This window comes from Papaver somniferum, chromosome 5, assembly GCF_003573695.1.
Source record: "Papaver somniferum cultivar HN1 chromosome 5, ASM357369v1, whole genome shotgun sequence".
In the NCBI taxonomy this organism is placed as follows: domain Eukaryota; kingdom Viridiplantae; phylum Streptophyta; class Magnoliopsida; order Ranunculales; family Papaveraceae; genus Papaver; species Papaver somniferum.
In genome coordinates, this window is record NC_039362.1 from 160,347,812 (window position 1) to 160,374,502 (window position 26,691).

Below are 26,691 nucleotides of genomic sequence, written 5' to 3' on the forward strand. Positions count from 1 at the left end.
CCCTAATGACCATGCATACATGTACCATTCACCACAATTTGAACATGAAGAATTTTGTACTCCCATGAATTTAGACTCCACCACAGAAGCTTTAAGACTTAGTGAGCAAAACTTCGATAGATCTACATCACGAATTCAGGCATATTTAGATCAGATTTTGTTCACCTACAAAAGGAGGAAATTCATGAGGAAATGTATGTTGTCCCTAATGAAGTGTCTAGTCCCATTCATGTAAATGATGTTGAATATGAACCTAATTTAGAGGAACATGAATCGACTAACGACACCACCACTTTTAATGAGGACCAATATGCATGCTACCATGATGATGATTATGATGATTATGATGATGTGTTAGAAGAACATGAAAATATTGTGGAACCTGTTGGTTCAATAACATATGGCTTCTCGCCCTCGACCTTCATGAATGTTGTTTTTTCTATACTCATTGTAATTCATATGATTTTGATATTGACATGGGATTCGTACAATTATTCTGTGAAGATGAATGACATAGGAATAGTTGAATCTTCTGTAGACACTAATATGCATGAAAATATATTTGATGTGTCTGATTCTCTACCTAGGTCACATTGTGATATTTCTCCTGATTTGCCAATGCATGAGAATGAATTTGATGATGTTGATGATTCTGAGTGTGAACTTGCTAATGTTGATGATTGTGAGCATGATGTGACATTGTAGATGATTTAGGAGATTTGATTTGATTAATAATGATGTGCCTATCTCCTACATAAGTCACAATCTGATGGCCTTCCACCCAACCTAGATTTGGTTTGTACCAATATTGTAAAACCAATTTTCTGAGAATCCCAACTAGGTTTGGAACTGTGTGCTTCCCAAGTCCTCTTGGACTATTTTGCTTCTAAGTATAATACATCTGAGGAACCACAGTTGGAATTAGCATGTTTGCCCGTCCCTAGCACAGTTCATTTCGAGCTAGACCTTTTGCATGATGAACCCCCGAAACTGCGCGATTTTGTTTTCAAATATATCTTCTGTAAAATCCAGGTTTGGGGGTAGCTCATTTTGTTTCACAGTTTCACTTGCGTTTCATCATATTATTATTGTGTGAAGCTGTTGAAATGTCTACACTTTGTCTTTTGGGTTGATCCTCAACTCTTTAGATTGTTAGTGTATGGTGAATTTTTTGTATATAATCCAGTAGATAAAATTTTAAAAACCCTTTTGTTCCTTTTGTATATATTTTGCTAATCCAATATGATCTCGGAAATATGTTGGATTTTTGCCTTGAATAACGGAGTTTTAATTCTGCTTTCGCCGAAATCGGGTATTCTCTCTCCTTTTACTCTACTCAGCATGTCCCTTTCCATATGTTGCATTTTAATTCTTTCCATATTTTGAAACATTGAGGACAATGTTTAGTTTAGGTTTGGGGGTATAGAGTAGATACCATGATAATATGCTATAATTGAAAACGAACTCCTTCTTCTTTTGAAAAAAAAAAAAAAAAAAATTGAAAAATCAAAATTCAAAAAAAAAAAAAAAAAAAAAAAAAAAAATGAAAAAATCATAAAAATGGAGCTCATTTACCTTGAAATGTTGACTCTTGTGCAAATATGTATTTTTATTAGGAGTCTTAGTCTAGATATTTAGGCACCCTGATTCTAGCACAATTCACATAGTGATAAGAAATTTGCACGCGCACGATCTACCAATACATGTATGGCCTCGATCTTCAAGGTGTTGATAGGAAGTTACGATTGCCAATCACTTTAGAATACTGAACGAAACTTGACTAGCTTGTTCTTTGGTTGGTTGGGATAGAAGGTGGAGGTTACATTAAGAAAGACAACCATCGAATTTAACTGGGTGCATCAAAAAGGGCTACCTCTTGCAAAGTGTCATGTAATTTTGTTTCCTTTTGTATATGTATCAAAAGTGTTTCCTTTCAAAAAAAAAAAAAAAAAAAAAAAAAAAAAAAAAAATTGAAAAATGAAAAATCATAAAAAATGGAGCTCATTTACCTTGAAATGTTGACTCTTGTGCAAATATGTATTTTTATTAGGAGTCTTAGTCTAGATATTTAGGCACCCTGATTCTAGCACAATTCACATAGTGATAAGAAATTTGCACGCGCACGATCTACCAATACATGTATGGCCTCGATCTTCAAGGTGTTTGATAGGAAGTTACGATTGCCAATCACTTTAGAATACTGAACGAAACTTGACTAGCTTGTTCTTTGGTTGGTTGGGATAGAAGGTGGAGGTTACATTAAGAAAACAACCATCGAATTTAACTGGTGCATCAAAAAGGGCTACCTCTTGCAAAGTGTCATGTAATTTTTGTTTCCTTTTGTATATGTATCAAAAGTGTTTCCTTGTTCTAAAAAAAAAAAAAAAAAAAAAAAAAAAAAAAAAAGAGAAAAAATATCAGAAAAATAAAAAAATAAAAAATCAAGTATTGTTCAATTCCATCATCTCTTGTTCAAAAATAAAAAGAGAATAGTCAATGTAAATAAGAGTCATGTAAATAGTCATTTGTTGTTTCTTTGTAATAAGCAAGGAGGGTGTATGCCATTGATGTACAACGCGAGTAATTGTGAAATACCTCCAACTCATTCACAATTCTCGTAAAGTCCGGACAGCTAGCTAGATTTCGACCCAGTTCTTAGCCTGAGAAACTATCTCTTGGTGATTAGTAGTCATAACTTCAGATTTTTCTTTACACATGTGTAGATACACTTTACACTCTTATCACATGTCTTTTTTTTGTTATCAGTGCTAGGATTGTGCCTTTGATAGCTAGATTGACATCTCCATTTTGCTGTGAGCTTAAACTGTTTTGCACATGTCACATTTGATGGAATCTGAGCTTATATTTTGACCTAGAACTTTGTAGGTACGTTCTAAGCAAACCTTCACGAGACTTCAACTCGTCCACTAGGGACACTTAGTGGTTTAAAAGGCTTAGTGCATACGCTAAATGCATTCGAGAGACCAGCGACAGTGGTATAGTTAGGATTTCCTTAGTTTTGTTTTACTTGAGGACAAGTAAAATTCAGGTTTGGGGGTATTTACAATTACTCGCGTTGTACATCAATGGCATACACCCTCCTTGCTTATTACAATGAAACAACAAAATGACTATTTACATGACTCTTATTTACATTGACTACTCTCTTTTTATTTTTGGAACAAGAGAGAATGGAATTGATAAATACTTGATTTTTTTTTTGTATTTTTTTCTGAATATATACATCGTTTATTTTATTTTTTTTTTTGTATATTTTTGTATTTTTTTGTATTTTTTTGTATTTTTTTTTTTAACTGCATAAGGTAGCTCTTTTGATACATAACAAAAAGAAACAAAAAATTACATGACACTTTGCAAGAGGTAGCCCTTTTTGATGCACCCAGTTAAATTCGATGGTTGTCTTTCTTAATGTAACCTCCACCTTCTATCCCAACCAACCAAAGAACAAGCTAGTCAAGTTTCGTTCAGTATTCTAAAGTGATTGGCAATCGTAACTTCCTATCAAACACCTTGAAGATCGAGGCCATACATGTATTGGTAGATCGTGCGCGTGCAAATTTCTTATCACTATGTGAATTGTGCTAGAATCAGGGTGCCTAAATATCTATACTAAGACTCCTAATAATTACATATTTGCACAAGAGTCAACATTTCAAGGTAAATGAGCTCCATTTTTATGATTTTTCATTTTTTAATTTTTTTTTTGAATATTTTTTTTTTTCAAAAGAAGGAGTTTTGTTTTCAATTATGGCATATTATCAAAGTATCTACTCAACCCCCAAACCTAAACTAAACATTGTCCTCAATGTTTCAAAATATGGAAAGAATTAAAAAACAATATATGGAAAGGGACATGCTGAGTAGAGTAAAAGGAGAGAGAATACCCGATTTCGGCGAAAGCAGAATTAAAACTCCGTTATTCAAGGCAAAAATCCAACATATTTCAGCCGAGATCATATTGGATTAGCAAAATATATACAAAAGGAACAAAAAGGTTTTTAAAATTTATCTACTTGATTATATACAAAAAATTCACCATACACTAACAGTCTAAAGAGTTGAGGATCAACCCAAAAGACAAAGTGTAGCGGTTTCAACAACTTCACACATATATAACAGGAAAGAAACGCAAGTGAAACTGTGAAACAAAATGAGCTACCCCCAAACCTGGATTTTACAGAAGATATAATTTTGAAAACAAAATCGCGCAGTTTCGGGGGTTCATCATGCACAAGGTCTAGCTCGAAATGAACTTTGCTAGGGACGGGAAAACATGCTAATTCCAATTGTGGTTCCTCAAATGTATTATACTTAGAAGAAAAATAGTCCAAGAGGACTTGGGAAGCACACAGTTCCAAACCTAGGTTGGGCATTCTCAGAAAAATTGGTTTTACAATATTGGTACAAACCAAATCTAGGTTGGGTGGAAGGGCAAAAGATTGTGACTCATGTAGGAGAATAGGTGCGTCATTATTAATCAAATCAAAATCTCCTAAATCATCTACACATGTCACATCATGCTCACAATCATCAATCAGTTTAGCAAGTTCACACTCAGAATCATCAACATCATCAACAAATTTATTCTCATGCATCGGCAAATCAGGAGAAATATCACAATGTGACCTAGGTAGAGAATCAGACACATCAAATATATTTTCATGCATATTAGTGTCTACAGAAGATTCAACTATTCCTATGCCATGCTCATCTTCACAGAATAATTGTACGAATCCCATGTCAATATCAAAATCATATGAATTACAATGAGTATTAGAAAAAACAACATTCATGAAGGTCGAGGGCGAGAAGCCATATGTTATTGAACCAACAGGTTCCACAATATTTTCATGTTCTTCTAACATATCATCATAATCATCATCATGGTAGCATGCATATTGGTCCTCATTAACAGTGGTGGTGTCATTAGTCGATTCATGTTCCTCTAAATTAGGTTCATATTCAACATTATTTACATGAATGGGACTAGACACTTCATTAGGGACAACATACATTTCCTCATGAATTTCCTCCTTTTGTAGGTGAAGCAAAATCTGATCTAAATGTGCATGAATTCGTGATGTAGATCTATCATAGTCTTGCTTGCAGAGTCTTAAAGCTTCTGTGGTGGAGTCTAAATTCATGGGAGTACAAAATTCTTCATGTTCAAATTGTGGTGAATGGTACATGTGTGTATGGTCATTAAGGTTTACAAAATATTGATCGCAACCCTCAAAGGATTGATTATGGTCCCAATGACTACCATTCTCACAATTTATGGGCATTTCATACCTTGGATTTTCTCTACATTGCCTAAAATTATGCAAAATATGACAATTCTCAACAGGGTGGTCTAAACTACCACATGCGGGACATGCATAGATTTCAGGTTGCCTAAGAAAATTAGATGTGACAGATTCCTCATGTGATTGCATTTCTAAAGCTGTGATTCGAGCTTCTATTTGATCCATAAGTGATGATTGTGTGAGTGAGGCATTAGCAAAATGTTCATTTTCACGTTGCGACGAATGATGCATGTATGAATAGTCATTAGGGTTCATGTATTGCGGCTCAGGACTTTGAAAATGTCCATAATAATTCCTATGACTATTGACATCATGGTCCGTGGAAGGTTCATAACGTGGCACATGCCCATAAGCAAGTTCTCTAAGAGTTTTATTTCCATCCCCAGGAGCAGACCAAAATCCAGACATGATTGGCTCAAAAGCTAAGTAACTATGTACAAAGCTCAGAATTTGGTTTTTTTTTTTTTTTTTTTTTTTAAAGGGTTTGGATTTTTGGGAAAAATTTGGTTTTGGTGGGAGACATTTGAAAATTTGGTTTTGAAATGGGAGTAAAATAAAACTTTTGGTTTAAGATGGGATAAAGAAAAAATTTGGTTTAAAATGGGAGCAAGTAAAATTTGGTTTTTTGAATGGGAGAAAAGTAAAGTAATTTTTTTTTTTTTTTTTTTTTTTTTTTTTTTTATGAACTTAGCCTAGCATAAATTATCACACCCCACAAAAGAAAATAAAAACAACAATAAATAATTACAAGCCCATAAAAGAAAAATAAAAGAAAATAAAAGAAAAAGAAAATAAAAATAAAAATAAAAATAATTATTACAAGCCCAAATTAAAAAAATAAAGAACAACAAAAATTATTACAAGCCCACAAATTAAATATGGAAGCCCACAGGTTGGGTTCTCTTAATGGGTTTAGGCTTACCTATAAAGCACAGCCCAGCTGTTCGGTTTGGTTGCAAAAGCCCAGTTGGGCTATGGATCGTCCTAAGCTTTGGCTTTTCTATGGCCCAGTTGGGATTTGGTTCAACTTCTTCACCTTCTGCAGCTTACAGCCCAGTTGGGCTTTGGGTCTTCCTAAATTTTTTTGTTGGAGAGGCCCAGTTGGGCTTTGGCTCTCAGCAACAAGCTCAGACCAGCAGGCAGCAGCAGCAGATCAGCAGCAGGATCAGGAGCAGCAGAGGTTGCAGCAGACTTGGCCTGGGACCAGCAGGAGCACCAGCAGGAGCACAAGTTCTAGCAACAATAGTGCAGCACCAGCTCCACAGCAGCAGTTCAGGCTAGCAGCACAGCTCAACAACAGCAACAGGCAGTTTGCAGGCTTGTTTATCAGCAACACCACAAAAGAAAATCAGCAAAGGAAATCAGCAGATGGCAGCACCACTCCCCGGCAGCGGCGCCAAAAACTTGGTGGGCCCGGGAAAAGAGTTACAAACTATCCCCGGCAGCGGCGCCAAAACTTGGTGTGGGATGGAAAACACACAAAAACACTTGCAAGTATACAAGGCCAAGTTTATAGAATAGAAGGAAAGCAGGGGAAAGTCCACAGGGAGTGGGAGCACTATAAGAGAAACCTAAGCTAACAATGGAGACAGTGAGCAAGACAAAGTAATATGGCATACAAAGTGGCAGAAGTAAAGAACCAAAGCAGCAAGGTAAAGCAAAGCAGCAAAGAAAACAGCTAAGAACCAAGGCTTGGAAGCCAAGGGCAGAGGGAGATTTTGTGCACTGTTTTCAGTGCACAGAGACTACAAATTGCAAGACAATAGGCGAGCAACACAGCTAAGAAATATAAACTGAATTTGAAGCAAAGCAAGACTGAAAATGTAAGTGACTGAGAAGGATATTGTGGCTAAGCCAAGGCTTAGAATCCACCTTGGTGTCCTAGCCAAACAATGTAGTTCTAGGTTGAAATTAAGACCCTAAGCATACAATTGGAATGGAAAGAAAATCAGCTTGCTCAACTAATGTGCTCCTAGCATTGACTGTCTTTTGACAGTACAATCAATCACAAGCACACAGATGAGCACTAATCTCTCCCAATGCACAAGAAAAACAAGCATTAAGGCTCTAACCTAGCAATTCATCATCCAACAATGCACAAAGGCTTCATCTGAGCCTTAGCTGCAGTAATTTAGCTCATGAAAAACATGTTACATACACATACATCATACAAGATAATTGAAACTTGAATTTGAAAATTGAACATAAACAGAACATGAACAATTGAGGAACTGGCTAGTCCAGTCCTCTTGGTGGTGCTCTGGCTAATCCAGGCCTACCCCCTTTTCATACACATCACAACTCTATTTATAATTACACCCAATTCTCAAAATACCTAATTTACAAAATTAGGGTTTATCTCAAAAAAAATCCAAAACAGTGAATTTAGGGTTTCGAATTCACCTAATTTGATGGGTCAAATCTCACCCACAACGTCGACCCAATCTTCCTCTGACTTCACTGCTTCATTCCCACGCTTCAATTTCTTCTATAGCTTCACCTAATTCATCAATCTCTAACCTAGGGTTTCAGAGATAGGAAAGGTGCGAGATTGATGAAGTAGGAGGCTAGAAAGATGGGGGAAATGATGGGTTTCGCTTTTAGGATGGAATAGAGTGGTTTGGTGGTGTCAGGGAATGGTGGTGGTGAAGGCAGAGCAGGTGGAGAAGGTGGGGATGGTTTCTCTGCAGAGGGATGGAGAAGAAGGATGAGGTCGATAGAATGGGAAGAAGGGGCTGTTTGGCGATGGGTATAGGTGTAGGTTGTTCGAGTGTGAGGCGGGCTCATCAGATTTCGATGTTAGGCGAGTGATAGGCGTTGGATCGATACATCTGAAATGCATCCAACGATAAAATGGAACATAGCCTTCAGAGACTGTCGGATGAAGAGATACAATGAAACTAACGGCGTGAGATGGAGTTAGGTGCTGTAGTGTTGGTCAGGAATTTCAGACTTTGATGCACGAAGAGGAGGCGACCGTTGGATGATGATATGGATCCAATCTGACGGCTAAGAATGGAGGCGGGTATGGATATAGAAAATGGGTTTGGGTAAGGGTTTTGGGCCTTGGGTATGCCAGGCCCATATCTTCTTTAAGAACAATTCTTCCTTCTTGAGCCCATTCCTAGCTTTTTGGTCTTGTGCACAACATTCTTCGCGGCTTCCTTGTGTAATTCCTCCCGGCTTTTCACCGCTTTTCTGCTCTTTTCCGCTCCGCTATTCATCTAGACTTTATTTATTACCTAAAAATGCAAAATTAAGTAAGAAAAATATTTATTCTTGAAAACAATGAAAATACAGAATATGGGATAAAATGTAGAATTAATGCACAAAAGATGAGTTAAATGCCAACAAAAAGGGATAAATATATACATTATTTGGCACTCATCAAATACCCCCAAACCTGAATTTTACTTGTCCTCAAGTAAAACAAAACTAAGGAAATCCTAACTATACCACTGTCGCTGGTCTCTCGAATGCATTTAGCGTATGCACTAAGCCTTTTAAACCACTAAGTGTCCCTAGTGGACGAGTTGAAGTCTCGTGAAGGTTTGCTTAGAACGTACCTACAAAGTTCTAGGTCAAAAAATAAGCTCAGATTCCATCAAATGTGACATGTGCAAGTCAGTTAAGCTCACAGCAAAATGGAGATGTCAATCTAGCTATCGAAGGCACAATCCTAGCACTGATAACAAAAAAAGACATGTGATAAGAGTGTAAAGTGTATCTACACATGTGTAAAGAAAGATCTGAAGTTATGACTACTAATCACCAAGAGATAGTTTCTCAGGCTAAGAACCGAGGTCGAAATCTAGCTAGTTGTCCGGACTTTACGAGAATTGTGAATGAGTTGGAGGTATTTCACAATTACTCGCGTTGTACATCAATGGCATACACCCTCCTTGCTTATTACAATGAAACAACAAAATGACTCTTTACATGACTCTTATTTACATTGACTACTCTCTTTTATTTTTGGAACAAGAGAGGATGGAATTGATAAATACTTGATTTTTTTGTATTTTTCTGATTTTTTTTTTTTTTTTTTTGAATAAGGAAACACTTTTGATACAAATACAAAAGAAAACAAAAGATTACATGACACTTTGCAAGAGGTAGCCCTTTTTGATGCACCCAGTTAAATTCGATGGTTGTCTTTCTTAATGTAACCTCCACCTTCTATCCCAACCAACCAAAGAACAAGCTAGTCAAGTTTCGTTCAGTATTCTAAAGTGATTGGCAATCGTAACTTCCTATCAAACACCTTGAAGATCGAGGCCATACATGTATTGGTAGATCGTGCGCGTGCAAATTTCTTATCACTATGTGAATTGTGCTAGAATCAGGGTGCCTAAATATCTATACTAAGACTCCTAATAATTACATATTTGCACAAGAGTCAACATTTCAAGGTAAATGAGCTCCATTTTTATGATTTTTCATTTTTTAATTTTTTTTTTGAATATTTTTTTTTTTCAAAAGAAGAAGGAGTTTTGTTTTCAATTATGGCATATTATCAAAGTATCTACTCTATACCCCCAAACCTAAACTAAACATTGTCCTCAATGTTTCAAAATATGGAAAGAATTAAAAAACAATATATGGAAAGGGACATGCTGAGTAGAGTAAAAGGAGAGAGAATACCCGATTTCGGCGAAAGCAGAATTAAAACTCCGTTATTCAAGGCAAAAATCCAACATATTTCAGCCGAGATCATATTGGATTAGCAAAATATATACAAAAGGAACAAAAAGGTTTTTAAAATTTATCTACTTGATTATATACAAAAAATTCACCATACACTAACAGTCTAAAGAGTTGAGGATCAACCCAAAAGACAAAGTGTAGCGGTTTCAACAACTTCACACATATATAACAGAAAGAAACGCAAGTGAAGTGAAACAAATGAGCTACCCCAAACCTGGATTTTACAGAAGATATAATTTTGAAAACAAAATCGCGCAGTTTCGGGGGTTCATCATGCACAAGGTCTAGCTCGAAATGAACTTTGCTAGGGACGGGCAAACATGCTAATTCCAACTGTGGTTCCTCAAATGTATTATACTTAGAAGCAAAATAGTCCAAGAGGACTTGGGACACACAGTTCCAAACCTAGGTTGGGCATTCTCAGAAAAATTGGTTTTACAATATTGGTACAAACCAAATCTAGGTTGGGTGGAAGGCCAAAGATTGTGACTCATGTAGGATAGGTGCGTCATTATTAATCAAATCAAAATCTCCTAAATCATCTACACATGTCACATCATGCTCACAATCATCAATCAGTTTAGCAAGTTCACACTCAGAATCATCAACATCATCAACAAATTTATTCTCATGCATCGGCAAATCAGGAGAAATATCACAATGTGACCTAGGTAGAGAATCAGACACATCAAATATATTTTCATGCATATTAGTGTCTACAGAAGATTCAACTATTCCTATGTCATGCTCATCTTCACAGAATAATTGTACGAATCCCATGTCAATATCAAAATCATATGAATTACAATGAGTATTAGAAAAAACAACATTCATGAAGGTCGAGGGCGAGAAGCCATATGTTATTGAACCAACAGGTTCCACAATATTTTCATGTTCTTCTAACATATCATCATAATCATCATCATGGTAGCATGCATATTGGTCCTCATTAACAGTGGTGGTGTCATTAGTCGATTCATGTTCCTCTAAATTAGGTTCATATTCAACATTATTTACATGAATGGGACTAGACACTTCATTAGGGACAACATACATTTCCTCATGAATTTCCTCCTTTTGTAGGTGAAGCAAAATCTGATCTAAATGTGCATGAATTCGTGATGTAGATCTATCATAGTCTTGCTTGCAGAGTCTTAAAGCTTCTGTGGTGGAGTCTAAATTCATGGGAGTACAAAATTCTTCATGTTCAAATTGTGGTGAATGGTACATGTGTGTATGGTCATTAGGTTTACAAAATATTGATCGCAACCCTCAAAGGATTGATTATGGTCCCAATGACTACCATTCTCACAATTTATGGGCATTTCATACCTTGGATTTTCTCTACATTGCCTAAAATTATGCAAAATATGACAATTCTCAACAGGGTGGTCTAAACTACCACATGCGGGACATGCATAGATTTCAGGTTGCCTAAGAAAATTAGATGTGACAGATTCCTCATGTGATTGCATTTCTAAAGCTGTGATTCGAGCTTCTATTTGATCCATAAGTGATGATTGTGTGAGTGAGGCATTAGCAAAATGTTCATTTTCACGTTGCGACGAATGATGCATGTATGAATAGTCATTAGGGTTCATGTATTGCGGCTCAGGGACTTTGAAAATGTCCATAATAATTCCTATGACTATTGACATCATGGTCCGTGGAAGGTTCATAACGTGGCACATGCCCATAAGCAAGTTCTCTAAGAGTTTTATTTCCATCCCCAGGAGCAGACCAAAATCCAGACATGATTGGCTCAAAAGCTAAGTAACTATGTACAAAGCTCAGAATTTGGTTTTTTTTTTTTTTTTTTTTAAAGGGTTTGGATTTTTGGGAAAAATTTGGTTTTGGTGGGAGACATTTGAAAATTTGGTTTTGAAATGGGAGTAAAATAAAACTTTTGGTTTAATATGGGATAAAGAAAAATTTGGTTTAAAATGGGAGCAAGTAAAATTTGGTTTTTTGAATGGGAGAAAGTAAGTAATTTTTTATTATTATTATTTTTTTTTTAAACTTAGCCTAGCATAAATTATCACACCCCACAAAAGAAAATAAAAACAACAATAAATAATTACAAGCCCATAAAAGAAAAATAAAAGAAAATAAAAGAAAAAGAAAATAAAAATAAAAATAATTATTACAAGCCCAAATTAAAAAAATAAAGAACAACAAAAATTATTACAAGCCCACAAATTAAAAATGGAAGCCCACAGGTTGGGTTCTCTTAATGGGTTTAGGCTTACCTATAAAGCACAGCCCAGCTGTTCGGTTTGGTTGCAAAAGCCCAGTTGGGCTATGGATCGTCCTAAGCTTTGGCTTTTCTATGGCCCAGTTGGGCTTTGGTTCAACTTCTTCACCTTCTGCAGCTTACAGCCCAGTTGGGCTTTGGGTCTTCCTAAATTTTTTTGTTGGAGAGGCCCAGTTGGGCTTTGGCTCTCAGCAACAAGCTCAGACCAGCAGGCAGCACCAGCAGATCAGCAGCAGGATCAGGAGCAGCAGAGGTTGCAGCAGACTTGGCCTGGCACCAGCAGGAGCACCAGCAGGAGCACAAGTTCTAGCAACAATAGTGCAGCACCAGCTCCACAGCAGCAGTTCAGGCTAGCAGCACAGCTCAACAACAGCAACAGGCAGTTTGCAGGCTTGCTTATCAGCAACACCACAAAAGAAAATCAGCAAAGGAAATCAGCATATGGCAGCACCACTCCCCGGCAGCGGCGCCAAAAACTTGGTGGGCCCGGGAAAAGAGTTACAAACTATCCCCGGCAGCGTCGCCAAAAACTTGGTGTGGGATGGAAAACACACAAAAACACTTGCAAGTATACAAGGCCAAGTTTATAGAATAGAAGGAAAGCAGGGGAAAGTCCACAGGGAGTGGGAGCACTATAAGAGAAACCTAAGCTAACAATGGAGACAGTGAGCAAGACAAAGTAATATGGCATACAAAGTGGCAGAAGTAAAGAACCAAAGCAGCAAGGTAAAGCAAAGCAGCAAAGAAAACAGCTAAGAACCAAGGCTTGGAAGCCAAGGGCAGAGGGAGATTTTGTGCACTGTTTTCAGTGCACAGAGACTACAAATTGCAAGACAATAGGCGAGCAACACAGCTAAGAAATATAAACTGAATTTGAAGCAAAGCAAGACTGAAAATGTAAGTGACTGAGAAGGATATTGTGGCTAAGCCAAGGCTTAGAATCCACCTTGGTGTCCTAGCCAAACAATGTAGTTCTAGGTTGAAATTAAGACCCTAAGCATACAATTGGAATGGAAAGAAAATCAGCTTGCTCAACTAATGTGCTCCTAGCATTGACTGTCTTTTGACAGTACAATCAATCACAAGCACACAGATGAGCACTAATCTCTCCCAATGCACAAGAAAAACAAGCATTAAGGCTCTAACCTAGCAATTCATCATCCAACAATGCACAAAGGCTTCATCTGAGCCTTAGCTGCAGTAATTTAGCTCATGAAAAACATGTTACATACACATACATCATACAAGATAATTGAAACTTGAATTTGAAAATTGAACATAAACAGAACATGAACAATTGAGGAACTGGCTAGTCCAGTCCTCTTGGTGGTGCTCTGGATAATCCAGGCCTACCCCCTTTTCATACACATCACAACTCTATTTATAATTACACCCAATTCTCAAAATACCTAATTTACAAAATTAGGGTTTATCTCAAAAAAAATCCAAAACAGTGAATTTAGGGTTTCGAATTCACCTAATTTGATGGGTCAAATCTCACCCACAACGTCGACCCAATCTTCCTCTGACTTCACTGCTTCATTCCCACGCTTCAATTTCTTCTCTAGCTTCACCTAATTCATCAATCTCTAACCTAGGGTTTCAGAGATAGGAAAGGTGCGAGATTGATGAAGTAGGAGGCTAGAAAGATGGGGGAAATGATGGGTTTCGCTTTTAGGATGGAATAGAGTGGTTTGGTGGTGTCAGGGAATGGTGGTGGTGAAGGCAGAGCAGGTGGAGAAGGTGGGGATGGTTTCTCTGCAGAGGGATGGAGAAGAAGGAGGAGGTCGATAGAATGGGAAGAAGGGGCTGTTTGGCGATGGGTATAGGTGTAGGTTGTTCGATTGTGAGGCGGGCTCATCATATTTCGATGTTAGGCGAGTGATAGGCGTTGGATCGATACATCTGAAATGCATCCAACGATAAGATGGAACATAGCCTTCAGAGACTGTCGGATGAAGAGATACAACGAAACTAACGGCGTGAGATGGAGTTAGGTGCTGTAGTGTTGGTCAGGAATTTCAGACTTTGATGCACGAAGAGGAGGCGACCGTTGGATGATGATATGGATCCAATCTGACGGCTAAGAATGGAGGCGGGTATGGATATAGAAAATGGGTTTGGGTAAGGGTTTTGGGCCTTGGGTATGCCAGGCCCATATCTTCTTTAAGAACAATTCTTCCTTCTTGAGCCCATTCCTAGCTTTTTGGTCTTGTGCACAACATTCTTCGCGGATTCCTTGTGTAATTCCTCCCGGCTTTTCACCGCTTTTCTGCTCTTTTCCGCTCCGCTATTCATCTAGACTTTATTTATTACCTAAAAATGCAAAATTAAGTAAGAAAAATATTTATTCTTGAAAACAATGAAAATACAGAATATGGGATAAAATGTAGAATTAATGCACAAAAGATGAGTTAAATGCTAACAAAAAGGGATAAATATATACATTATTTGGCACTCATCAATGATCCTTATTTATTTAACTATTGTCCCGACCAGATTATTAGGAGATGTATACCTGAAAGTGACCAGTCCAGTATTATTTTCTTTTGTCATGATCATGCTTGTGGGGGTCACTTTAGTGCTAAGAATATTGCTGCTAAGATATTGCAGTGTGGATTCTATTGGTCTTCGTTGTTTAAAGACTCCCACAGTTACTGTGTTAGTTGTGAACGTTGCCAGAAATTAGGAACCATTTCCCGTAGGAACATGATGCCCTTGAACCCTATTTTAGTTGTTGAGGTCTTTGATGTGTGGAGTATTGACTTTATGGGTCCGTTTCCTAATTCTTTTGGTAACTTATACATCCTTGTCGTTGTAGACTATGTCTCTAAGTGGATTGAGGCGGTTGCGTGTAAGACTAATGACCATAGGGTTGTGCTTGAGTTCTTGAAAGATAATATACTTACACGTTTTGGTACATCGCGAGCTATAATTAGTGATGGAGGGTCGCACTTTTGTAGTGGACCTGTTAGGCTTTTGATGAAGAAATATGGTATTACACATAAGGTAGCTACCCCATATCATCCACATACTAGTGGTCAGGTAGAGGTTTCCAATAGGGAGATAAAGCGTATATTAGAGAAAACAGTTAATCCTAATCGGAAAGACTGGTCGTCTAGGCTTACTGATGCCTTATGGGCTTACCGTACTGCGTTTAAGACCCCCATTGGAATGTCACCTTATCGTCTTGTGTATGGAAAGGCATGTCACTTACCTGTTGAGTTAGAACATGGAGCATATTGGGCTGTTAAGCAGCTAAATTTTTCACTAGACAAGGCAGGAGCCCATAGGAAACTCCATCTCAATGAGTTGGAAGAGATTCGTAGAGATGCATACGATAGTGCTAAGGAGTATAAGAACAAAATGAAACTTGTGCATGATAAGAATATTTTAAGAAAGTCATTTTCTTCAGGTCAAAAAGTTCTTCTGTATGATATCCGCTTGCATCTTTTCCCTTGGAAGTTACGTTCTCGGTGGACGAGTCCTTTTATTGTTCGCACTGTCTTTCCTCATGGAGCTGTTGAGATCGAGACACCGGATGGTAGTAGTTCTTCGAAGGTTACCGGTCAGAGATTGAAACCCTTTTTAGAGCCCTTTCCTACAGGTGATGTTCAGGAGGTCCCTCTGGAGGACCATGTTTACCCTTGATTGACCATCGAGGCGATTGTATGTTGTATAGTAGTTTTTGATTTCTTTCTTCACCCAGGTACTATCTTTCCGACTTCTCTTTTCACTGATTCCTCATGTTACTTTACTTTTTGGTATTGCTCTTTCATTAGAAACATTGAGGACAATGTTAGATTTAAGTTTGGGGGTGGGGAAGAAACTTTTTGTTAGGTTTTAGTTGCAATAAATAAACTCCAAAGCCTAGAAATTTATGCTTATTAAGGTTGGCACTAACCAATCTAAGTGGATGGGAACATCTTGGTTACAGAAGTTGAGGAACCAATCTGATTAGAGGGAAACATCTAAAGAGTCTATTCATAAAAGCACAGAGCTCAGGTGTTAGAATTAAAAAAAAAACATGGTAGTTTCGCCATATCTCGTTGAATCCTAATCCTTATGTTTTTATTTTTTAAGTGACTTGGTGGGGCACACAATTCAAGTTGTTACCATTGCTAGGGTGAAATAGGGTGATTGAGATATAAAAAAAAATTTGAGGCCAGACCATCATACCAACCAGAATAAATTCAATAAAGTCGACACTGGTGCCCTTGTATATGCCAGTTGTGTTGACCTAGAGTTAGGTTTTGTCGACCACTAGTCCTCTTGTATATGCCAGTTGTGTTGATATTATTCAGACCGGTATCTCAGTCCATTAGGATAGGTTCATCTTGGCAGAGGCCTTCAGACAGATATTGGAAACACCCTTTCACTTTAAACCATCTATTTTTTTCTCTTTATCCATCTTCTCAATCTTTCCATGTGATTGGTTGACTCCGGTTATGATGTCCAGAAACTATCTGAGTAGAGCTCTGTCACTTATATATGAATTTTAGTATGCTGAGTGCAAACTCGTGTACAACAATTGGAATTTCGCATCAAGGTACTTCCTCCTGTATTCAATGAGATTATGCCAACCAAGGAGATTCTTTAGTGCCTTCCAAGGTTTTGCGTAGATAGCTAGGGTCTTGAGTAAAGGTTTTGTGGGTACACCTCTAGTGAACCCTGCGGAGACAACACTCCGCCGCTAGGGCCACCTAGCGGTTTAATGGCTTGTTGCACGTGCTAAGTGTAGTCATTTTATATTAGATTTGCTCGAGGACTAGCAAATAATAAGTTTGGGGGTATTTGATAGACACATTTTTGTGTCTGAATTGTCCCAAGTGTCTCTATTGCTAGTGCTTGATTTTGTACTTATTATGGTGTTTTTATATTTTTGTAGGTGTTTTTGGAGAAATACACTTGTGTGGAAAAAGTTGCTCAAAAAGTGCTATTTGGACCCCCGGGAGAAAAGTACTAAAGGCACCCTCAGGACACCCCTCAAGGAAGCTACTATTTGCAACCCTGCTCTTGATAGGGGCCAACCTTTCCTCTTCGTTTAAAAACTGAAAAATGGCGGGAAATTGACTTGGCAGCTGCGGAAATTTCAGTGACAGAATTGGACGTAATATTTGCCGAGATTCTCTCGGATTTGAATTGGAATGGTTCTGTTACGCGGAAACAGGAAAGGCTTGTGTCCTAGAATCGACAAGTAAGAGAACATTATGTGCACACAAGATAGAACAGGGTAGTATATATTCTCGGGTATCTTCTGCTATATTTGGTAGGTGGCATGTGGATAGAAAGAGTTTTACTTCATCAAGAACGTAAACTCAATGCTCTGGAAGTGTGTCAACATCAGGAAAACACGTGAAGAGACAATGGAAGGAAGATATTCCCGTAAATGGCAGGAAAATAATCTCGGATCAATGCAAAAGATTTAAGGAGTTATTTCGCTTCTGTTGGCTATATAAAGGTTCTACGTAGTTCATAGTGGAAGACAGAGAGTTTGGGAAGGATTTGGAACATCACAGAGGCGAAATACGATCACCAGAGAAACTTGTTGCTGCTGCTGCCATTGAAGAACACGAAGAACATAAGACCTCAAGAAGTAGTCTTATTTTGCTATAGTATTTGCCACTGTTCAGTGACAGTCTTAGAGCTACAGTAACAGTGACACATCCTCTGTATCGTTCTTTGGTTTGTAACAAATATAATTGTTACAAACCAGGTTTTGAATTATTTCTCCCTTTTCATCATTTGTAAACCATTTTGGAGCAATGAAATCGAATTCTGAGTGTGTTTCCAACATGATGAGAGGCTAAATTCTCGCTCAACCAACGCAATGGATGAAGCTATTTACACATGTTTCTCTAATTTTTAATTATAATTCACTCAATCACTGCTTTTGCAGAGTTTTTAAATGTTTACATAATTTTTTTAATTACTTGTGATTCAATTTGATAGATTATACTTTGTTTAATCAATTGATATTCTATGCTCGGGGAATACAATTAATATTTGAGAATATGTTTGATTATTTGTGAATTAAGGAATAAGGGACTAAAAGATAATTAAAGTTTTGGATTATTTGCCATAATTTATTCACGTGTGATAGTGGAATCAGTGTCTTGGTTATTCCTAATAATCTTGAATTAAGTTTTGTTTGTTTTTAAATTTCATTAAATCTAAAATCTTTTGCTTTCACAAGTCTCAACGAACTTTTTACTACAACTCAATTGAAAATCACATCAATAGGTTTGGAGTCTTATTTTAGTTCTTTTATTTTTCTCATATCTTCATCCGCCTACTGCGTCGTATTGATTTCGGTATGCACATACCGTTTAGTTATGCATTTTGGAATTCACTCAAAAGAAATTCAACTTCTTTTGCTTCAATTATGAATTTGTCAACCCATTTCTGATTTAATCTTTGTACGGGTATGTTTGACTTTGAATAGATATTGATATGGGTATGTTTGAAAAAAAAATCTTGGCTTGATGAAGATTGGAATTGGATTCGAATTGGATTCGCTAGACGGTGATTTAACATTACATGTACTGAACATCTTGATGCAAAAACTTAGCTAGATCTGGTTTTGTTAGCAAAAAATGGAGAAAAATGATCGAAGTTGAAATATTTCTCTACTTGTAACTGGGCTAATATCGTTTATGGGTATGGTTCGGCAACCAGATTCGAAAAATCGTCTTCTTCACCCGTTTTACTGGTAATGTAATGCTCTGTTTTTTCTTGAAGAGTTTTCTTTTTCTCACTGTGAATTTAGTCGATATTAACTCAACAGAAAGTTGAAATCGCCGAAATGAAGAATCTTACTGTTATTTTTAATGAAATTGAAGTTTATTTTGGTGTAATTCACTCTTTGATATGTATATTCTTTATTGAAAACATGATCCGTTTAGAGTCCGAATCAATCTAAAGATCCAATGAGTCTTTGTAAGAAGTTTGAACTGGAAATCTATTGGTTTTATTATATAGGAAGGAATTACATGATTAATTTGTTTAATCATGACGATTTGAACATCAATTAGAAGAAATTGTATTACTGTTTAAGCTCACAATTACCGCTGATATCTTTTGCAGTACAAGATTTGCTCCTGGCTAGCTATAATCTTCTGTGCACAGTCACTGGCAAGCATGAAAATTGAGTACGATCTTAAACAGATATCCATGGCCATGATGTATGTATAATTCACCTTCACAAACTTTGGGATTCACTCATCCAAAAGATGCTGCTTCAGTCTGAAAGGAACTTAGCATGTTTTAATATCAACATATTCAAAAGCACATTAACAAACACAATGTGTCCTCATTGACAATTAGTGATGCAAGTTTTTAGTTGCGAGAATCTTATATCCATGATATTTTTGGTAGTGTTAATTGCAGTTCTGAAAGGGATGTGGATCGCAATGTCATGATGGACAGGCCTTCTGATCTCTGTCAATAGCGTGTTATATCTTCTAGGATTCCTGCCTAGTATTATTTCCTATCACACAAACCTTTTCTGATACTGGCTGGACACATGATTCTGTCTATTTTGAATTTATAACGTTCATTTTAGGAGTTTAAACTATACATGATGAAGTGTTTCTCGCGAAATCTCAAACGTCGTTGTGGTCTATTGCAGGTTTGCTATCATGGGATTGGTGGCAAACTACTTCGGCCCTGCTCGACCAGGTACTATTGCAGGTTTGCTATCATGGGATTGGTGACGAACTACTTTTTCGGTTTGTAGTGTGACATGAGTAATTTGATCAATGAGATACTGATTGTGTTTAGAATATTTATGAAGATTATCCAGTGTACATTGGTGCATGGTCATCAAGTAATCAATCCGAAAATGTCTGATATATATTTTTTTAAATTGATATTCTTACTTTACTCACTCTATGTTTGCCATTCTAATGTACACTATTTACATGCCTACCATTGAGTGAAAACCCTAGCTTCAAAGCATTTTATGCCTTCTCAGTAACTCTCATATACCATCTTTCCGTAACCTAGCTAATACAGTAATTCTTTCCGCCTCCACAGTCCACAGCCACCTCTAGTGACCACCTCCATCTTCCGAAAAAATCAAAGATATGTGGTTATAATATAACAAAGATTTATAAGAAATACACAGAGAAATTGTTTAGTTGGAAGATTAATTTCTCTCTTTCTCTCTATTAACCTAGATATTTCATCATAGAATTTATATTTTCCAGCATGTCTTGTAGATTTTGTGTTTAACTTCTCTCTTTTCTCTTTACGAAGCCTGCTTGGATTGAACAAGATTATTAGAGAATGAATAAGATTAGCTGCCTTCAGATTGCATTTTTGGTGTGAACCGATTCCGTTGAGTTTCCACACGAAAGTGATTCGCCTTTTCGAAATAAAAAACTTCAATTTATTTGTTGGACAGGTAATCCGGTGAACCAGATAAACAACCAGCTGGGTCAGATGGTTCACTGATTGGATTGTCCGTGTTAGTGGGTTAATGGCTAACCAGTCCATTTTTCAACTGGTTCACTGGTTTATCGGTCGGACCGGTCAGACCGGGCGGTCCAGGTTTTGCACAATTTTCATTTAACTTGTTGTACTTATCCATTTTCTATAAGACTCTCAATGTCTCTAGTATTTTCTCACCGACTTCGACATCCAATTCCAAACTTTCTCACCGACTCCGACATCCAATTTCAAACTCTTTTAGCGGTTGTCTTCAACGAAGTTCCGACGTACCCCCTTCTGTATGTATAAAAAAAATTCGACTCCTTTACATCGTACACTACACTTCATCCACAATGTTCCACGTGTACATTCGCTGATAACGCGAAAACCGTACATCTCCCCACGTGGAATTCTGCCGACTAAAGTCGGTTCTTCTTCATCATCAACCACATTCTTAGCGCTCTTCATATGTCAAGTTTGAAATGAAACGAGCGTGAAATTAATGAAGATACTGATTTTGATATTTTTAAGTAGGAAATACCAATAGGTCCTACAAATAATATATTAGAGGGAGTCTAGTCCAGTTGACCTAGTCAACTCTCTGTTTGGTCATTTTTGAAAATATTCTCTATATAAAAATAGAGTTTTTTCGATCGACGTGGTTAACCGGAGCTTCTGGTTGATTCTGGCCCCACCATTTTTGTTTTTATGGTAATTGAAAAAATTCTGGAAAGAAAATCCAAGAAGATATATTTTGTCCCAAAAAATATTTTATAGACAATCACATTCCACAAAAATTATTTCCGAAAACAGTTAAATCTTGAAAAGCCTTATAAAATTACCAAAAATATATTGAAAAATTAATTATAATATATTTTATTTTAATTTAATCTGACATAGAATTCCACAAAAAAAATTAAAATAAAATTACATAAAAATATACACTATTAATCATGATTTCATCACAAATTAAATCAATCATACAAAAAAAAAACCAACGTCCATTGTTCAATTACATTTATTCCAATGAAACTAATTTTAATTATAGTTCCAAACTACTAATAATTAAATAAATTCTAATTCTAATTGCAATTTACAATTACAACTCCAAATGAAATTACAAAAACGATTCAATAATGAAGCTAAATCATGCTTGAGCCAAATATGAGTCATTTCCCAAATTAAAAATTAAAATTTTTAGAGTCGTGGATACACACCAATAATTCGAATTTGCCTCTCCTTTGCTAGAACATTTAATTGTTGGTCCTGTAGAATATTAAAGATACAAAATAACTAATAGAAAATCGTGATGATCAATGCATGATATCAAACAAAAAGTTCAGAATAGAAAAACAAAAGCTTTCGTAGAACAATGCAATAATAATAATGATTTTTTAAAATTAATTTTATTCATTCCGTAAATACAAACCAAAAAAAGATTCTATTATGAGATGTAGAATATGCCAAATATCTTTTAGACACAAAAATTTCAACAAGTACGTGCAAGTATCCAAAAATAGTGGCTATCCGAAGTATAAAAACTACAGAAAAAAAAAAATTGCACACAAGTGCGGAAATAATATCTCTTTTCTTCCGAATATCCTGATTTTATTACTATACTTTTTAATATTGCTCATTCATAAAAATATTAAATTAAATGCACTAATAAAGATACTTTCAACTACGATTGGAAATACTTCAATAGGTAAATTTGTGGTTTTCTTTGCTTGAAGTTGCCAAAAATATTACACTAGATGGATATAAACGGGAAAAATGTAGATACTGCTTAATGTTATGTTCAAAATAAAAAGGAAATTCCAGATAATCTTAGATATTAATTAATATTATATCAAAAATAAAATCATTTTATTTTTGGGTTTGGTGTCTCTATATAAAGCATTCAAACAAATCCAAACTCCATTTTTAGCCAAAACCCCGCATCGCTTTTTAGGTTTTCGTTGTTATTTCTTTTCTTTTTCCTGCAATTTAGGATTTTTTGTGACATTTGTCGTTTTGTTTTGCAGGTATCCTCGATCATGCACCTGTTGTAGTTGTTCCAAAAGAAGCAACATCAAGGTATACCCCTATCAATTCTTGCAAATATTTCTGTGATATCTGATTATAGTTTTTGAGAGTCGTTGTTGTAGTAAATAGGATTCGAACTCAAAGATTTGTGAAGATTAAATTTAAAGGTTTAATAAAATTATATACAAAAAAAAAATTAACAATGGTGAGAGGTATTGGGACTAAGAATTTCACCAAATTCCATTCATGTGATTCAAATAATATTTCCATGCAATTATAGCTCAAATATTAAAAATATGGACTCTTATTCTTTGCCAATATAGATTCTCAAAATATTAGTTATAAATCGTAAGCATGGAACATCAAACATTTAAGCAAGCATGACCCATCAAATAAAATGATAACTAATTAATTCGAACCATAAATCAATTAAAAACAAGTGCAAAAGTCATAAAAAGAATTATTAAAATTACCACATGCGTGAAATAGGGCTCCATCCGTCGTCCCAGTGTTAGGATTTAGCTTCTCATATTAATCACTTTCTCAAAATACATGTTTGTTGCTCAAAAGTTGATTAAAATGATAAAAATGAGTAAAACAGTGAATGTACGACCCACAGAAGGCGTCACAAAAAGAACGATAAGAGACAGGTGATGCTGATGTTGAGACTGCACTGCGACCCTCTAGTGTGCGTCTTAGACACTGTTGATTAACGACTGTCTACGCCAGTCTGTTCTTCGTGTTCTTGGTGTTCTTCATCATCAGCAGCAGCAGAAACAGAGTTTGATCAACTCGTGATTTCTTGCTCCCGAGCTATCCTCTCGACCTCCAACTCTCGACACCCCCTCTAGGACTCCCAGGGAACCTATTTAAACCAAAAACACGCGTTGAATCTCCTCCATTAATCCCAAATAATCTTCTTTTACTCGGGATATTTTCTTTCTTTTTTCAAAGAAATATGGGATTTTCTTTCCTTTAATTCCTCTTCCGCGCTTCTGTTGATGTGGAACACACTCCAAACAAGTTTCTACAGCATCCCAACTCCATCCAAACACGTACAAACACGCTGAATCCCGTGAACAACTCTTCCCTGCACGTATTCCCCTTTTTCCAGCTCGTGGATTTCCTAGCCAATTCAAGTCAATTATGGTCGAACCAAACACCTATACCATCTTTATTATGATATATCACATCTTTCCACAAAGTTTCAGCGATTGAATCGCACAAAATCACGTCCAAATGCAATCGAGAAAATCTGCCAGTGAAGAGCAAATATTTTCCCGCCAAAATATATTTTTTGAATTTGTGAAGAAGGTCACCCCTTATCCAGTGGTCGCCCCCTTATCCGTTGATGGAGTCCGAATAACACATGTCCCTTGGGGTGCCTTTTAGTAATTTTTCTGGGTTCCTCCGGTGCATTTCTGGGGTGTCTTTAGCACTCTATCCTAGGGTGTAAAACACCACTTTTCGAGCCAATTTCGCCGCGAGAGCTTATTTTTCCAAAAACATCTACAAAAACATAAAATAACACAATAAGTATTTAATCGAGTCTAACAATACAGAACATTGAGAACAAAATAGACACATAAATGCGTCTATCAAATACCCCCAAACTTATTATTTGCTAGTCCTCGAGCAAAACTATTAAAAAATAAATAAAACCGAGTTAATCTCAGGAGGGTTTACCAGAGGTGTGCCCACAAAACCATTACTCCAGACCCTAGCTATCTATACAGAACCTTGGAAGGCACTAAAGAATCTCCTTGGTTGGCATACTTATTGACTACAGGAGGAAGTACCCTGATGCGAAATTCAAATTGCTATACACGAGTTTGCACTCAAGCATACTAAAATTCATATAAAGTGACAGAGCTCTACTCAGATAGTTTCTGGACATCATAAACCGGAGTCAACCAATCACATGGATAGATTAAGAAGATGGATGTAGAGAAAAATGTGGATGATGTTGACTAAGGTGAACCTATCCTAATGGACTGAGATACTGGTCTGGACTAATATCAACACACTGGAAAATACAAGGGAACCAGTGGTCGATAATCCTAACTCTGGGTCAACTCAGCTGGCATATACAAGGGTACCAGTGGTCGACTTTATTGTATTTATTCCGGTTGGTCTGGTGGTCTGGTCTCAATTTTTATTTTATTTTTTTTTTCATCTCAGTCACTCTATTTCACCCTAGTAATGGTAAAAAGAAAAAAAAAGTGATCAGGATTCTTTCGATGTTTCCATCACGAGGATATGGCGAAACTACCATGTTTTCTTTTTCTAACACCTGAGCTCTGTGCTTTTATGAATAGACTCTTTAGATGTTTCCATCTAATCAGATTGGTTCCTCAAATCCTACAACCAAAATGCTTTCATCCACTTAGATTAGTTAGTGCCAACCTTAATAAGCATAAATTTCTAGTCTCTGGAGCTTATTTATTGAAACTAAGAACTTTCTCCCATACCCCCGAACTTAAATCTAACATTGTCCTCAATGTTCTAAAGATGAAATTAAAAGCATGAACAAGGAGAAATTGTTACCAATGAAGCAAAAGAGATAAGGAAAGATATTACCGCGTCGCATGAATATTGGGTTACCTCCCAAGAAGTGCTAAGTTTAAAGTCTTCAGCCAGACTAAGCAAGGATTAGTCACCACGTAGAATCATATAGTAGTAGCCGGAATAACTGTGGGTCATCTGGATCAAAAAGTGTTACCCACAAGAAGAGGAAACTGCAACAGACCAAGAAGATACCGAACATACCCTTGCTTAAGACAACTACATCTAGTTGTGGTTCAGGTTCAGGCTCTATAAAAGGGTCTAAATAAAAGGTTTTCATCGGTTGGATTTCCTCAAAGCTAAGATCCGGTTCAGGTATTAGAGTCTGGAAAAACTCAACTAAGAACTTAGAAGCACATAACAACAACCTGAATAATTGGGGATCCTCTAAGTCAATTATATTTGACTCACAAAGTTGACCATAATGAGAGTAATGGTCATTCTTAAGCAAATGTGTTGATTCTAATTTCCTAAAGCATTTAGGTTTAGTCTCACAACTTAATATTCGACACATTTGGAATATAAACGTTCCCACAGTTGGAAGAAAACTATTTGGTGGGAAAACAAAGTCAATCTGGGGATCATAGCCCGGGCAAACCACATCAACCAGAGGATGGGTTTTTAACGACTGAACTTCTTCCTGGATATCATTAGGTTCGGGAAAACGAGTATGAAAGTAATTTTGTAAAATTTTCGAGGCAGAGATATCAAGTCCTAAGTGAAGGGACTTTCTGAGAGTTAAAGGTAAGGCACTAGGAAGGTGATAATCACCCCCAAACTTAGAGTTTTCAGTGTCTCTAGATAGACTAGTTACAATCTCCCTAATTTCTGGATCATTAGATTCTTGAAAATGGTTAATTGATTCTTCTAATTTATTATCAGGTAGTGCATCTTTACTCATCTCTACGGGTATATATTCTTCATCTAATACTATTTTTTCTAAATCTCTAAACTCTAAAACAGCATTTTCGGAATAAACCCGTTCCTCTAAACCACTATCGGTTTCGTAATCAAAAGGAAAAACTACATCATCTAAAACGATGGTATCCCTAATCAAATCCTCGTCCTTTTGAATAGGTGAATAATCATAAAAATTATTTGGATTTGAACTAGAAATAATATAATCATTATAAATCTCAATTGGATTAATAGATTCCTGATCACTATGCCTACATATTTCAGATTCTTCATTACTACTATCCTCATCATAATAATAGTACAAAGATGATTGAACCTTATCTAAATAAGTAGTGTCTTTTTTTCTAGCCTCGTCCTCTAAATTAGGCAAATATTCACTATTGATATCAAGGGTAGAATTAGAAACCCTATTTTGGAAATTTAGATTATTTCGAGCAGCATTAGCCAACTGTTCATTTTCTG

At 36.5% G+C, this 26,691-nt stretch overlaps 1 pseudogene; it reads left to right on the plus strand.

Annotated features, from left to right (window-relative positions):
* The window catches only part of LOC113279954, a 37,538-nt pseudogene extending 14,698 nt beyond the window's left edge, over positions 1 to 22,840 (plus strand).
* The last annotated feature ends 3,851 nt before the right edge of the window (positions 22,841 to 26,691 follow it).